The sequence below is a fragment of the Schistocerca serialis genome, chromosome 4 (genome assembly GCF_023864345.2).
Source record: "Schistocerca serialis cubense isolate TAMUIC-IGC-003099 chromosome 4, iqSchSeri2.2, whole genome shotgun sequence".
Lineage (NCBI taxonomy): Eukaryota > Metazoa > Arthropoda > Insecta > Orthoptera > Acrididae > Schistocerca > Schistocerca serialis.
In genome coordinates, this window is record NC_064641.1 from 573910757 (window position 1) to 573927749 (window position 16993).

A 16993-nucleotide genomic window follows, 5' to 3' on the forward strand; every position below is an offset into this window, starting at 1 on the left:
CGCACCATAAGTACTCAGTACTGCATCGAAGCAATAACAGCAATATTATGCAGACGAAGGTTATAAGCAATCGTAAATGTAATAACTCGATTATCATAAGCATGCGGAAACAGAGCGTTGCAAATTCACTGCTTTAATAACACCATAGTGAAGCAAGCAATACGACCTGAATTACTAACAAAAATTCAAAATACTTTTCTTAGATTGATAGATTTTCTATACGTTGAAATAAAAACATTGAAGCAAATATTACGGACTTTTGTTACTTTTTCTTATTAGAGATACTCTCCACTCCCTGTACAGTTGCAGTGTTTAGAAAGTTAAACGGTCCGCTAGAAACTTTCGAAACAGCAGACACTCTACGACAGAGAAAAGGATTCATTTTTCTACAGTGACTTGTCTTCCCGGGATGGTAGTCTTACAAGTCACGTAGGAGAGCTTCTGTGAAGCCTGAAAAGTATAAGAGAAATACTGGCAGACGTGAACTGTCAAGGTAGGTCGTGTGCTGTGCTGTGGCAGCCCAAGTGGTACGAACATTGCCTGTGAAAGAGGGAGTTCCACCTTAGAGCTTCGTTGCGGCGCACAGTGGGCCAGAATCCTGAATCTGCTCCAATAGGGCCAAAGTGGGTTTAACAGGGATTCTGATAAGGAATTTTATATCAAAATTGAAAAATTCATAATGGATGTTCTAATATTGCTAAAAGAATCTGGCAAAAATTAATGAAATGAACAAAAATGTCTTCAGTTTATAATTGTAATGGTAAACCTTCTTACAAAACTATCTCTATTACTGTCTTTATTACAGAAACTATAATTTGAAGAGCCAAAGAACCTGGTACACCTCCCAAATATCGTGTACGACCCCTGAGAGCAAACGTTCCGCAACACGACGTGACATGGACTCGACTAACGTCTGAAGTATCGCTGGAACGAATTGACACCATGAATCCTGAAGGGCTGTCCATAGATCCGTAAGAGTATCAGGGCTGGATGTCTCTTCCGAACAGCACGTTGCAAGGCATCCCAGATACGCTCAATAATGTTCATGTCTGGGAAATTTGGTGGCCAGCGGAATTGTTTGAAAGCAGAAGAGTGTTCCTGGAGCCACTCTGTAGCAATTCTGGATGTATGGGGTGTCGCATTGTCCTGCCGGAAATGCTCAATCCGTCCGATGCAGGTGATCAGAAAGGATGCCCACGTACGTGTCACCTGTCCGAGTCGTGTCTATGCTGTGTCCCATATCATTCCAACTGCACACGTTCCAGACCATTACAGAGCCTCCACTAGCGTGAACAGTCATCTGATGACGTGCAGGGTCCATGGATTCATCAGGTTGTCTTCATACCCGTACACGTCCATCCAATCGATACAATTTGAAACGATACTCGTCCGACCAGGCAACATGTTTCCAGTCATCAACAGTCCAATGTGATGTCGTGCACTCATCAAGGATACACGAGTGTGCCTTCGCTCCGAAAGCCCATATCGGCGAGACTTGTTGATGTCCCGGCATTAAAATTTGCAACAATTTGCGCAAGGGTTGCACTTCTCTCACATTAAACGATTCTCTTCAGCCGTCGTTGGCCCCCTTCTTCCAGGATCTTTTTCCGGCCGCAGCGATTCGGAGATTCGATGTTTTACCGGGTTTCTGATATTCACGGTACACCCGTGAAATGGTCGTACTGGAAAACCCCCACTTCATCGCTACCTCGGAGATGCTGTGTCCCATCGCTCGTGCACCAACTAATAACACCACATTCAAACTCACTTAAACCCTGATAACCTGCCGTTGTAGCAGCAGTAACGGATGTAACAACTGCGGCAGACACTTGTTTTCTTATCCCGGCATTGCCGACCGCAGTGCCGTATTCTGCCTGTTTACATTTCTCTGTATTTGAATATGCGTGCCTATACCAGTTTCTTTGGCGCTGCACTGTACAGTGGTAACAAAAATGGAGAGTTTTGTAAGTCTTCTTAGTCGTCTTCCTCTTGCACATTTTGTTTTTCATTTTCATTTCCTTCTTCATGTTCTTCCTCTCTGATATTTGCATCTTCTTATCCTCAGCATCTAATTCCAGGTAATACTCTGTAGGATTTCGAATTTTCTTGGAGACGCTTTCCGCGAAGAAGAAACACAGGGATCGGTTGTTTCCATAAGTTTCCGGAACACATCCCCCGTATTTTTCCTGCGAGAAAGCTTAGGCGATTTGTCTTATTTACTTGTTTGTTGATTCCTGCGTATCTTCTGACAGCTGATCAACTGGTAAAATTATAGTAATTATATGTTTATTTTTAATAGCTTATTAGCAATGTTATAGAGATAGTAATTGTATGGATATGTGTGCATATGTGTTCTACTCGTATTTTAATAAAATTTTCAACTGTGACTGGAAAGTGTTGCCGGCCGGTGTGGCCGTGCGGTTCTAGGCGCTTCAGTCTGGAACTGCGTGATCGCTACGGTCGCAGGTTCGAATCCTGCCTCGGGCATGGATGTGTGTAATGTCCTTAGGTTAGTTAGGTTTAATTAGTTCTAAGTTCTAGGCGACTGATGACCTCAGAAGTTAAGTCGCATAGTGCTCTGAGCCATTTGAACCATTTTTTTGGAAAGTGTTATGTGATTGTACTCCACCTCCTCCGCAAACAGTAACTGTTCCATGCTAGAGACACGGAATAATTTTCTGTTTGAACATTAATTTAACATTGACAAGGAAACATAATTTTACTATAATCAGCTATCATATTATGGAATAGTCTTCATTGTCCCTGTTCTCTAGCAGCGCTGTATTTTTGAGCATGGTGAAGAAGACAACTGATGCAACTAATTTCCTTTGTGCCATCACACAAGGCATAATGTGGGAAAGACTTGGTGTTGACCATTACTGTTGAGAGGACGCAAAATATTTACACCAAGCTGTTGTGTAAAACTGTCTCACTGAGAAATAGTTAATTAAATGAGAAGGTAACTGTGTTAAATTTTATGACAAGCGTACTCATTAGTCTAATTATCACTCGTTAGTTATTAAGTTGCGAGTTCTGTTTACTGTTAAAACGTTTTGTAGTCTCCTGTAGTCCTGTAACTTTGCAGGTTTCTATGGTCAGCGTCCATCTGAATAACACCTTTTTGGACTAAAACAACTATAAACCCGACGCTGCGAACGAATTAACGTATTTGCAGTGGTGCTCTTCAGGGCGTCTAAATTGCCAGGTACCGGCGACGGAATTCCTCATATACCGTCTCATTTCTTTTGTCAGGTAACTACCGACGTCACAGTTTGGTACGCCACTGGACAGTTCGTTGTGTAGTTGTCTACGCAGGAGTGGTTGCACCTTAGTTAGCCTGTGCTACTTTAAACTCTAGGAGTCCACCCTTCTTCACCATGTTGAGACAGATCATTTATTTCAATGTACTAGTTCGATGCAGCCCGTCAAGAATTCCTGTCTTATGCCAGCCTCATCATCTCAAAGTAGAACCCAGCACCCTCAGTTATTTGTTGGATATATTCCAGTATCTGTATTCCTTTAGTTTTTAGCCATTACAGCTCCCTCAAGTACCGTAAAAGTTATTCCTTGATGCCTTACCACGCGTTGTTATATAATGCTGTCTTTCTTCTTGTCAGTGTTTTCCACATATTTCTATCTTCAGCGATTCTGCGAAGAACCTCCTCGTACCTCATCTTAACTCTCCACTTAATCCTCAACGTCCTTCCACAGCTTCATATGTCAAATGCTCCGGCTGTCTTCTTATGCGGTTTTCCCCAGCCAATGATTAACTTCTGCACAAAGCTGTATCCGAAACGTACATTCTCAAAAATTTCTCCCTCAAATCACCTCGAAGATAACGGTCTATTGACACAAAGGCAACATGGGTTTAGAAAACATCGTTCTTGTGAAACTTAACTAGCTCACTATTCGCATGAAGTGTTGAGTGCTATTGACAAGGGATTTCAGATCGATTCCGTGTTTCTGGATTTCCAGAAGGCTTTTGACACTGTATCACACAAGCGGCTTATAGTGAAATAGCATGCTTATGGAAATTCGTCTCAGTTATATGACTGGATTTGTGACTTCCTGTCAGAGAGGTCACAGTTCGTAGTAATCGACGGAAAGTCGTCGAGTAAAACAGAAGTGATTTCTGGCGTTCCCCAAGGTAGTGTTATAGGCCATTTGCTGTTCCTTATCTATATAAACGATTTGGGGGACAATCTGAGCAGCCGTCTTATGTTGTTTGTAGATGACGCTGCCGTTTATCGACTAAAAACATCATCAAAAAAAAAATTGCAAAACGATTTCAAAATGTTCAAATGTGTGTGAAATCTTATGGGACTTAACTCCTAAGGTCATCAATCCCTAAGCTTACACACTACTTAACCTAAATTATCCTAAGGACAAAAACACACACACCCATGCCCGAGGGAGGACTCGAACCTCCGCCGGGACCAGACGCACAGCCCATGACTGCAGCGCCCTACACCGCTCGGCTAATCCGCGCGGCGCAAAACGATTTAGAAAAGATATCTGGTGGGGCGAAAATTGGCAGTTGACCCTAAATAACGAAAAGTGCGAGGTCATCCATATGGGTGCTACAAGGAATCCGTTAAACTTCGGTTACACGATAAATCTGTCAAATAAAAAGGCCGTAAATTCAACTAAATACCTAGGAATTACAATTACGAACAACTTAAATTGGAAGGAACACATAGAAAATGTTGTGGGGAAGGCTAACCAAAGACTGTTCAAAATGGCTCTGAACACTATGGGACTTAACATCTATGGTCATCAGTCCCCTAGAACTTAGAACTACTTAAACCTAACTAACCTAAGGACAGCACACAACACCCAGTCATCACGAGGCAGAGAAAATCCCTGACCCCGCCGGGAATCGAATCCGGGAACCCGGGCGTGGGAAGCGAGAACGCTACCGCACGACCACGAGCTGCAGACCCAAAGACTGTGTTTTATTGGCAGGACACTTAGCAAATGTAACACATCTATTAAGGAGACTGCCTACAGTACGATTGTCCGCCCTCTTTTAGAATACTGCTGCGCGGTGTGGGTCCTTATCAGATAGGAATGACGGAGTACATCGAAAAAGTTCAAAGAAGGGCAGCACGTTTTGTATTATCGCGAAATATGGGAGAGAGTGACAGTGAAATGATACAGGATTTGGGCTGGACATAAGTAAAAGAAAGGCGTTTTCCGCTGCGACGGAATCTTCTCACGAAATTCCAATCACCAACTGTCTCCTCCGAATGCGAAAATATTTTGTTGACAGCGACCTACATATGGAGAAACCATAACCACGATAAAAATAAGGAAAATCAGAGCTCTTACGGAAAGATATAGGTGTTCGTTCTTTCCGCGCGCTATACGAGATTGGAATAATAGAGAATTGTGGAAGTGGTTCGATGAACCCTCTGCCAGGCACTTAAAAGTGATTTGCAGAGTACGCACGTAGGTGTAGATGTAAGGCCGATATTTGATACCAGTACACTACCCTTGGCCTAGAGTGCCCTCTTTATCTATTTTAGTCTGCTTTTACATGTCCTCCTTACTTCATCATGTTTATTTCAATAACCTCACTTATTTTCAAATGAGTGGAAAGCGCTAGTTTGCTTTTATTCTACAGAACTACTGTTGTTTACATGGCCATTTTCAGACGTTTACTGACTGTTGTCTCCAAGGAAGTTACAATGTTTGTAAACGACACAGGAATAAAGTTACACATCTAGATTGAAGCAGAAACGTACAGCAAATAACATCTTTAACAGTGTGATCTTAATGCAACGTAAAAAGTAAAAAGTTCAGCAGTAAATAAACATAAATGGAATAGACAGGAAAAAACTTTAACACAAAACTGGAACAGCAAGTCTGCTAACGGTTTAAATTAATAAACAAAACCAGTAATTCAAAATAAAATGGGTACTTGATAAGGCTTCTTCAGGAGGTAAAAAACACAGAGAGTGATATGCAAACCAATTAACAGAAAGAATTATCATTGTAACTACAGAATATATGAGGAACTTAAGCAATATCCATAAGATAAACAGAGATGAATAAATGCTAGAAAATGGAGGACTGTGAGGGAATATACAGTAAATGCCATCTTTGAGTGTGTGGTGGTAGCGCGTTTTAAAAAATTAAGAAGTTGAACAATATACAAACATAAAAGGATCAAACAGGAAAACATTAATATTATACTAAAAACTGCGCCTATGTAACAGTTTGCTTTAAATAATTTAACCGAGTAAAATAAAAATAAAAAACAGTACTTGATGACGCAACTTCAAGAGGTATTAAACATGGAAAGCAATACAAGTACCAGTTGTAAATACAGTCTATACGGATTACACAGACAATTTTAATAAAATAAAAGAACTGAATGAATGCGGGAAAATGGGGAATATGTAGGAACAGACAGTGTGGGAAGTAGTGAAAAACAGAGAGGATTATGTGAAGTTTAGGAGAGGGGAGGTATGAAGCTACGTCTGATCAATTTAAGATTTTCCGCTGCTGCATCCACGACTGCTGAGCAAGCACAAGGAGTTCCTGAAAACTGGTCGATCGAACGCAGTCCTCGTGAGTTCTGTGTTATTCCAGACAGCGTTCATGCTCCTACATGCGAGTGCTGATCGGTCTCACGGTTTCATTAACGTAGACTCTATTGCATTGCACTGAAATTCGCAAACGCCTGCAGCGTTGAAACTACGGAATCCTTCGTAGGCCTCTGCGGATAACGAATCCTGAGGCCGCTTTGGAATATCAGCTTAATTCCTCATCTGCGCAGAACCTTGCCTACACGATCGCCGAAGCCTCCCACGCTAGGTAAGTGAGCAACAGAAAAAGTTTCTTCAATTCCGTTGTTTGTTTTAATTTCACTGTACCTCATGTTGTATGTTGGTATTACTGCATCCATTCGCGTGGAATGCTCTCTCGAGCTCGTTTAGTCGATGCTGCAGGTTATCAGCATCGCTTATCCGGCGGTTTTGGGCAGCAGCCACGTAGAGCAGTGTTCTTTTTTGTTTTACGGTGATGGCGACTCCGAAAACAGATTTCGGTGTGGGACGGATTCCCATACACTTCATATCCTTCAGAAAAAGTATATCAGTCTTACAATAAATAAATCAATGTAAGGGAGTGATCTATAAAAGATTTGATCAGTTATTGTCATCACATCCGCTTAAGCTCCATAATATACCCTGAAGGGCTGAGTGTGATGTTGGAAATCCGACCAATTATTTTCAGCCAAATATCAGATAGTGGGGCCCCTATTTGGGAATAATTTGGAGAAAATTTCCAGTCCAAGCTTTTGCCTTACAACCAGGGAGATCTCCAGAAAACCTTGGTCGAAACTGGAAAACAGAGGCCATTTTTAATTTGTTTTTCTTTTTGTAGGGTTCAGCGCGAAGACTGGTTTCGTGCAGCTCTCCACGCTACTCTGTCCCGTACAAGCCTCTTCATTTCTGCATAAATACTGCTCCTACTTCCATTTTAACCTTTTTATTGCAGTCAAGCTGCAAGATACCCCTACTCGTACTTAACCTCCACAAATGTCTTAGTTTAGCCGGTGAGTCCGTAGATGGTGGTTTAAGGGGCGAACAATAAAACTTACCACTGTTCCCCACCCGAGTTTTGCGATAATTAAGCTAGTCCGTCCTTGAACTGATTTAGTGAGCCGCCTCGTAGGATTTCTTCCTATCTGTTAAGCAGAGATGCTCTCTTAGTTTTATATTTCTTGCAGAGCAATAGCAGCGCCGTCGGATTCTGAAAGTGCAATATTAATTTCTGAGTTTTACGGAAGAATTTTATTGTGCAAATAGTTCTTAATGGGATGCCATTATGGTGCGTTTATTAAAGAAAAACTGTAAAATGAACTTCGTCACACTGATTATAGGCTAACTGCTAACGGTACGCAAGCGTGGTCTACTGCTTAACTAGATCGAAAGGCATCCTGTCGACGGACAGCCGACTGTCGCCCAAAGTCTGTAACTTAAATGTACAATCTGTGTAGTTAGTACAAGATCGTATATCTTCGTTTATGCCAAAGTTATTCATTTATTTATTAATACCAACGTTTGCTGGCATTGCAAAATTACTTAAAGTTAGTGTTTATGATTCATAGGCTCTTCCTAATATCTGAGTGGTAATAAGAAACTTTTGTTAGCAAATATCTATTACTAACAATTACTTGATTCTCACTAGAATAAATGTACTTTCCCTACGTATCTCTTTCCTGACGTCACGAGCAATTTCTGCATCAGCACCTCATTCCACTGGCTCTGAAAGCGCCAGATGGCCAACCGCTTCTGCTAGCCAGCGTGCGAACCTACCGATCGCTTACGCCATACGTTCTACAACGCTGATACAATCACTTCACGTATGTGAAATAACAAATATGTGAAATAACGAAACTGGAAATGAAGTTAAATGCCCTCTTATCTGCAAAGCCTTGGCCTCCCTCTAAAAATTTTACCCTCTATTACCAAACTGGGCTAGTCTTTGTGCATCAGGATGTGTCTTATTAACTGATGTATTCTTTCAGTCGAGTTGAGCCATAAATTTCTTTCCTCCACAATTCGATTCAGTACCTACTAATCAAATAGTCAGTTTACCTATCTAATATTCAGCATTCTTCTGCATCCACATGTACATCTACATACAGACCCTGCAAGCCACTGTGAGGTGCATGTCAGTGGGTACCTTCTACCACTGTCAGTCTTTCTCTTCTGTGTTCCATTCAATAATGGAAGGAAGGAAAAACGGCTAGCTGTACGATTCCGTACGATGTATGTTGGTGGCAGTAGTGTTTTTCGCAGTCTGTCGCAAACGCCAGGTCTCTAAATTTTATCAATAGAGTCTCATGAAAAGAATGTCGTTTTCCCTCCAAGGATTCCAATTTCAGTTCAAGTAGTGTTTTTCGCAGTCTGTCGCAAACGCCAGGTCTCTAAATTTTATCAATAGAGTCTCATGAAAAGAATGTCGTTTTCCCTCCAAGGATTCCAATTTCAGTTCAAGAGCACTCGCGTGTTCATTGCACCTAACGGTAACAAGTCTAGCAGCACGCCTCTGAATTGCTTCGACGTCTTCCTTTAATCCGACCACGTCGAGTAGCGAACACTCGAGCTGTATTCAGTAGTGGCTCACTCTAGTCCTCTGTACGCGATCTTCTTTACAAATGAGCTACACTTTCACAGAATTCCTCCAATAAACAAAAGTCGAGCTTTCGCCTTCCACACAACCGATCTCACGCGCTCGGCCCATTTGATGTCGCTCTGCAGTGTTACGCCTACGTACCTAACCGACGTGACTGCGTCAAGCGGCACATCACTAGTACTGCACTAAAACGTTACAAGATTGTTTTTCCTACTCGTCTTCATTAACGTACATTTCCTCAAGTTTAGAGCAAGTTGACATTCATTACGCCGAACATAAATTTTATCCGAGCCATCTTCTATCCTCCGATAGTCAATTAACGAAGACATTCTCCCGCTATAGCGTCGTCAGCAGTCTCAGATTGCTGCTCACTAGAGATGGGTCGTTCGCGAACTAACGGGTCCAAAGAAACGGTTCACCAAGATGAACGAGCGAGGAACGAATTCTAAGGAACGGTCTTTCATAGTTCACTTCGGTCGCGGCTTTCTACTTACAGTTCCCGGGAACGGGAAACGATCGGTCTCGTTCCCGAACGGCACGTCGGCCCGTCTCGTTCCAGCGTCGGTCCCATTCCCGTCTGTCTCGGTCTCGCTCGGCCGGACTCGTCCTTCTTCGCGTGGCCACTAGTCGCAGTTCCACTGCCGACTGCTCATAGTCAGTTCAGTATCGAGTTGTTCGTTTCGTTCGCTGGGCACGCCCATTCTAGATGCGTTTCAAATCTTTTCTGAACTCCGAACTTCTGGTTCTTTTCGTATTATATTCAGCGTCCACGACCGGCAATTAAAATGTATTTTATGATTAAGTAAATTACATAAAAATTACGTGGTATGTAATACATACATCTCTTCAGGTAACAAAACGGCGTATCAGCTTACTTCACTATTTCGATAAACAGCAGAAGAAATACTTGTAAAAACGCAAGATTTTTTTGTTTTTACACGTGCAAAGGACGTCGGCACGGCATACACGAGTGGCCATTTTCCGTCTTTTTTTGATCAAAGTTACAAGAATATGTTCATTGTTATGGAAGGCAGACCGACTCACAACCGAATCAAGCCCGCGCTTCGTTATCGAATGTATGGTGTCACATTTTGTAAACAGAATATCATAACTCCTACAATATTATTTCAGTGGTACAGGCTGGCGCACGAAAAATCGGCCCCGAGTACTAGACTGCTCATTGTCGCTTACCAATCGTCACCTGTCGTTTCGAAGTTGTTTCCATTAGATTATTTGTTATTTCTTCACTGCCTAACTATTACATGTTTATCTATTCTGCCCGTAGCAGTCAACAAATCGTGAGCAATTGGCGAGAAGTCTGTATTCGGGGCCAGGTTTTTCGTGTGTCACCTTATATTATTTCACTGCGATCAGCCACATAACGCTACAGTTGGCTAAACGAGATGTTTTGCAGAATCACGAATATTACAAGTGTGTGAGAATTCTGTTATGAATAAAAACTCTGCGCCCCCTCTTGGCGCCTTCCATCTTCAGTCAACTATGCTACTAATTTTCAATTTTTCATAAAAACCATATACCAAGCACAATGAACGGTGAACGAGTAAAAATGGACGGTTCCCAAAACAAGAGCAATCACCAGTGAACTAGTTCCCAAGGATTAACGACTTTTCCCATCTCTACTGCTCACCCTGTCTGTCAGATCGTTTATGTATACAAGCGTTTCACAACTCCTATTACAGAGTTCTATTGGTTACAAACGGGACTCAGCAGATAAATTTTTGAGAAGGACCTCACGTCCCGAAATGTGCCATTTGGACACAAAATACATTCGAAGAAAGGATCACTTTCAAGTCTCCCTCTTCATGGTACGCACACAAACTGAGAAGAGGGCGCCGTCGTCAGTCCCGCTGTAATTATGACATCACATACCATTCTCATCCGACTACAACAACAGATGTGAGTCACTGGTACGTTCGCCACTGGGCTGATGGACTGTGGTACTCTAAGGTCGCACCGCACCCTCAACTTTGCAGGCTCCTGTAGAACACACAAGTCAGAGCTCTCTGTTTCCGCTGTGTGCGAATCGTAAAGCGGGAGATCGGTTGGTTTTGGGGAAGGAGACCAGACAGCGTGGTCATCGGTCTCATCGGATTAGGGAAGGATGGGGAAGAAAGTCGGCCGTGCCCTTTCAGAGGAACCATCCCGGCATTTGCCTGGAGTGATTTAGGGAAATCACGGAAAACCTAAATCAGGATGGCCGGATGCGGGATTGAACCGTCGTCCTCCCGAATGCGAGTCCAGTGTCGAACCACTGCGCCACCTCGCTCGGTAAAAGGGGGAGATTTCAAAGTGATCACATTTTTAAGTTTATTTTAACTCCAAACAGTACGTTTCTGGACATTCGTTACCTATTAATGCTTAATCTAAGTTTCCCCTACAACTCCGAAAATCCTGTAACAGTAATTATGAAATACCCTATGTATACAACAAGAGCAGTCCTACAACACTTCTCTGGCCACTCCTGGCGATACCTTTGTCTCCGATGAACACTCGCTGCCCAAGACAACTTTCCAGGTTCTATTACTTAAAAAGTCTTCGAGCCACTCAAATATCTGCAAACCTATTCCGTATCGTAGGACCATTGTAAACAGTCTACAGTGTCGTACTATGTCAAACGCTTTCCGGAAATCTAGAAATATGAAATCTGTCTGTAGCAACGCATACAAAGGCTGCTGTCCTAGTTTGTTTATATGAATGCGTGTTGTCTGTCGTTTCCGACATGTCCGAGTGAACAGGCACATTTCCGAGTGCACATTTACGTACGATCTCCAGGAAGAATCTGAAATTAGCGAACACGAAGGAAATGCACGGGGACTAAGGATAGGTGGTGCTACGTGGAAGTGGGAAAGGGCCGGTTAGTGTGTCGAGACAGTCCGCTCATTTCCTATACACGCTTCGTCAGGGCGGTGCAGAAGCTAAGGTAACTGCAGAATAAGTAGGAAATCCTGGGCTCGAGACCCGGTCGGCACGCATTTTCACTCGTCGCCTCTTATTCCACGTAAAGCCCCGATGCAGCTGATATCATTAGATCATTGCCTTTCCTTTCATCCCACCCACACCACCGTCAATATACAGGGTGGCCCATTGATCGTGACCGGGCCAAATACACTCCTGGAAATGGAAAAAAGAACACATTGACACCGGTGTGTCAGACCCACCATACTTGCTCCGGACACTGCGAGAGGGCTGTACAAGCAATGATCACACGCACGGCACAGCGGACACACCAGGAACCGCGGTGTTGGCCGTCGAATGGCGCTAGCTGCGCAGCATTTGTGCACCGCCGCCGTCAGTGTCAGCCAGTTTGCCGTGGCATACGGAGCCCCATCGCAGTCTTTAACACTGGTAGCATGCCGCGACAGCGTGAACGTGAACCGTATGTGCAGTTGACGGACTTTGAGCGAGGGCGTATAGTGGGCATGCGGGAGGCCGGGTGGACGTACCGCCGAATTGCTCAACACGTGGGGCGTGAGGTCTCCACAGTACATCGATGTTGTCGCCAGTGGTCGGCGGAAGGTGCACGTGCCCGTCGACCTGGGACCGGACCGCAGCGACGCACGGATGCACGCCAAGACCGTAGGATCCTACGCAGTGCCGTAGGGGACCGCACCGCCACTTCCCAGCAAATTAGGGACACTGTTGCTCCTGGGGTATCGGCGAGGACCATTCGCAACCGTCTCCATGAAGCTGGGCTACGGTCCCGCACACCGTTAGGCCGTCTTCCGCTCACGCCCCAACATCGTGCAGCCCACCTCCAGTGGTGTCGCGACAGGCGTGAATGGAGGGACGGATGGAGACGTGTCGTCTTCAGCGATGAGAGTCGCTTCTGCCTTGGTGCCAATGATGGTCGTATGCGTGTTTGGCGCCGTGCAGGTGAGCGCCACAATCAGGACTGCATACGACCGAGGCACACAGGGCCAACACCCGGCATCATAGTGTGGGGAGCGATCTCCTACACTGGCCATACACCACTGGTGATCGTCGAGGGGACACTGAATAGTGCACGGTACATCCAAACCGTCATCGAACCCATCGTTCTACCATTCCTAGACCGGCAAGGGAACTTGCTGTTCCAACAGGACAATGCACGTCCGCATGTATCCCGTGCCACCCAGTGTGCTCTAGAAGGTGTAAGTCAACTACCCTGGCCAGAAAGATCTCCGGATCTGCCCCCCATTGAGCATGTTTGGGACTGGATGAAGCGTCGTCTCACGCGGTCTGCACGTCCAGCACGAACGCTGGTCCAACTGAGGCGCCAGGTGGAAATGGCATGGCAAGCCGTTCCACAGGACTACATCCAGCATCTCTACGATCGTCTCCATGGGAGAATAGCAGCCTGCATTGCTGCGAAAGGTGGATATACACTGTACTAGTGCCGACATTGTGCATGCTCTGTTGCCTGTGTCTATGTGCCTGTGGTTCTGTCAGTGTGATCATGTGATATATCTGACCCCAGAAATGTGTCAATAAAGTTTCCCCTTCCTGGGACAATGAATTCACGGTGTTCTTATTTCAATTTCCAGGAGTGTATCTCACGAAGTAAGCGTCAAACGAAAAAACTACAAAGAACGAAACTTGTCCAGCTTGAAGGGGGAAACCAGATGGCGCTATGGTTGGCCCGCTAGATGGCGCTGCCATAAGTCAAAAGAAAATCAATTGCGTGTTCTTAAATAGGAATCCCCATTTTTATTGCATATTCGTGTAGTACGTAAAGAAATATGAATGTTTTAGTTGGACCACTTTTTTCGCTTTGTGATAGATGGCGCTGTAATAGTCACAAACATATGGCTCACAATTTTAGACGAACAGTTGGTAACAGGTAGGTTTTTTAAATTAAAATACAGAAAGTAGGTACGTCTGAACATTTTATTTCGGCTGCTCCAATGTGATACATGTACCTTTGTGAACTAATCATTTCTGAGAACGCATGTTGTTACAGCGTGATTAGCTGTAAATACCACATTAATGCAATAAATGCTCAAAATGATGTCCGTCAACCTCAATGCATTTGGCAATACGTGTAATGACATTCCTCTCAACAGCGAGTAGTTCGCCTTCCGTAATGTTCGCACATGCTTTGACAATGCTCTGATGCATGTTGTCAGGCGTCGTCGGTGGATCACGATAGAAAATATCCTTCAACTTTCCCCACAGAAAGAAATCCGGGGACGTCAGATCCGGTGAACGTGCGGGCCATGGTATGGTGCTTCGACGATCAATCCACCTGTCATGAAATATGCTGTTCAATACCGCTTCAATAGCACGCGAGCTATGTGCCGGACATCCATCATGTTGGAAGAACATCGCCATTCTGTCATGCAGTGAAACATCTTGTAGTAACATCGGTAGAACATTACGTAGGAAATCAGCGTACATTGCACCATTTAGATTGCCGTCGATAAAATGGGGGCCAATTATCCTTCCTCCCATAATGCCGCACCATACATTAACCCGCCGAGGTCGCTGATGTTCCACTTGTCGCAGCCATCGTGGATTTTCCGTTGCTCAATAGTGCATATTATGCCGGTTTACGTTACCGCTGTTGGTGAATGACGCTTCGTCGCTAAATAGAACGCGTGCAAAAAACCTGTCATCGTCCCGTAATTTCTCTTGTGCCCAGTGGCAGAACTGTACACGACGTTCAAAGTCGTCGGCATGCAATATGGCACGGGTGCAATCGATGTTGATGTAGCATTCTCAACACCGACGTTTTTGAGATTCCCGATTCTCGCGCAATTTGTTTGCTACTGATGTGCGGGTTAGCCGCGACAGCAGCTAAAACACCTACTTTGGCATCATCATTTGTTGTAGCTCGTGGTTGACGTTTCACATGTGGCTGAACACTTCCTGTTTCCTTAACTATCCGGCGAACGGTACGGACACTTGGATGATGTCGGCCTGGATACCGAGCAGCATACATATCACACGCCCGTTGGGTATTTTGATCACAATAGCCATACATCAACATGATATCGACCTTTTCCGCAATTGGTAAAAGATCCATTTTAGCACGGGTAATGTATCACGAAGCAAATACCGTCCGCACTTGCAGAATGTAATGTGATACCACGTACTCATACGTTTGTGACTATTACAGCGCCATCTATCACAAAGCGAAAAAAGTGGTCCAACTAAAACATTCACATTTCTTTAAGTACTACACGAATATGTAATAAAAAATGGAGGTTCCTATTTAAAAAAACGCAGTTGATATCCTTTTGACCAATGACAGCGCCATCTAGCAGGCCAACCATAGCGCCATCTGGTTTCCCCCTTCAAGCTACCTGAGTTTCGTTCTTTGTAGTTTTTTCGTTTGATGCTTATTTTGTGAGATATTTGGCCCGGTCACTATCAATGGACCACCCTGTACATAAATAGTTTGAATTGTTTATTGTCAACGTTTCATTTGCTCAGAAGGCTATACTCGAGACAAATATCTTGAGAAAAGACTTCCTAACGTTTTATATTCGATGTTAATAAATTTCTTATTTTCAGAAATGCTTTTCTTGCTACTGGATAGCCTGCATTTTGTAATCTCACAACGTCAGGCATCATCACTCATTTTGTTGCCCATACAACAAAATCGCCTACTGCTTTTAACATCTCGTTACCTAATCTTACTCCCTCATCATCGCCTCATTTAATACGACTATCCTCCATTATCTTTGTTTTACTCTTGTTGAAGACACAATCCGTTTCGTTTAGTTGCTTTTCCAGGTCCTTTACCCTCTCTGACAGAATTAAAATGTCATTGCAAACCTGCAGGTATTTATTTCTTCTCACAGAACTATAATCCCCTTTCTAAGTCTTCCTTGGATCTCAGCTTCCCATTGATTTTCTTTAACACATGTAAATTCAGTCTGGTTTCTCCACGAGTTGAGCTGACTGTATTTTATTCCCTCTATCTTCATAATTTGAAGGAGAATATCCCTGTCAACACGAGCAAAAACTTGACCTTAATTACACTTTCTTTAACGGTAGGTTTACCTTTCTTTGGACTATATTCTAAAATACTTTGTAGTGCCAGTTTTTCCTCGCGTTTCTACGAAGGCCAAACTGATCTACCCTGAGATCAGCAGCTATCCTATGTCCCACTCTTCTGTAAATAATTTGTGTAAGTATTTTGGAATCATGACTTACTTTTAGTCCGTTAATATTCAAGTCCCTCAGCAGTAGCCTTCAAAGCAATTGAAGTTATTACATTTTTTTTTTTTTAAGTTCGGGGTTATTTTGCCTGTCGCATGTATCTTATACACTAAACTAAACTAAACTCCTCCCGAACAGGCCATAAAGGCCCAACGGTACCGACCGCCCACCGTGTCATCTTCAGCCCATAGGCGTCGCTGGATGCGGATATGGAGGGGCATGTGATCTGCACACCCCTCTCCCGGCCGTATGTCAGTTTCCGAGACCGGAGCCGCTACTTTGCAATTAAGCAGCTTCTCAGTTTGCCTCACAAGGGCTGAGTGCACCTTGCTTGTCAACAGCGCTCGGCAGACCGGATGGTCACCCATCCAAGTGCTAGCCCAGCCCGACATCGCTTGACTTCGGTGATCTGACGAGAACCGGTGTTATCACTGCGGCAAGGCCATTGGCGGATCTTATAGACTAGGGTGACAAAATTCGTGGGACAGCGATACATACACACACACATACAAATACAAATGGCTGCAGTATCGCGCAGACAAGGTAGAAGAGGGTAGTGCATTAGCGAAGTCGTCATTTGCACTCAGGTCATACATGTAGAAAGATTATGTCCGTACGATAAGAATTAACACATCTGAACGCGGACTGGTAGTTGGAGCTAGACGAGTGGGACATT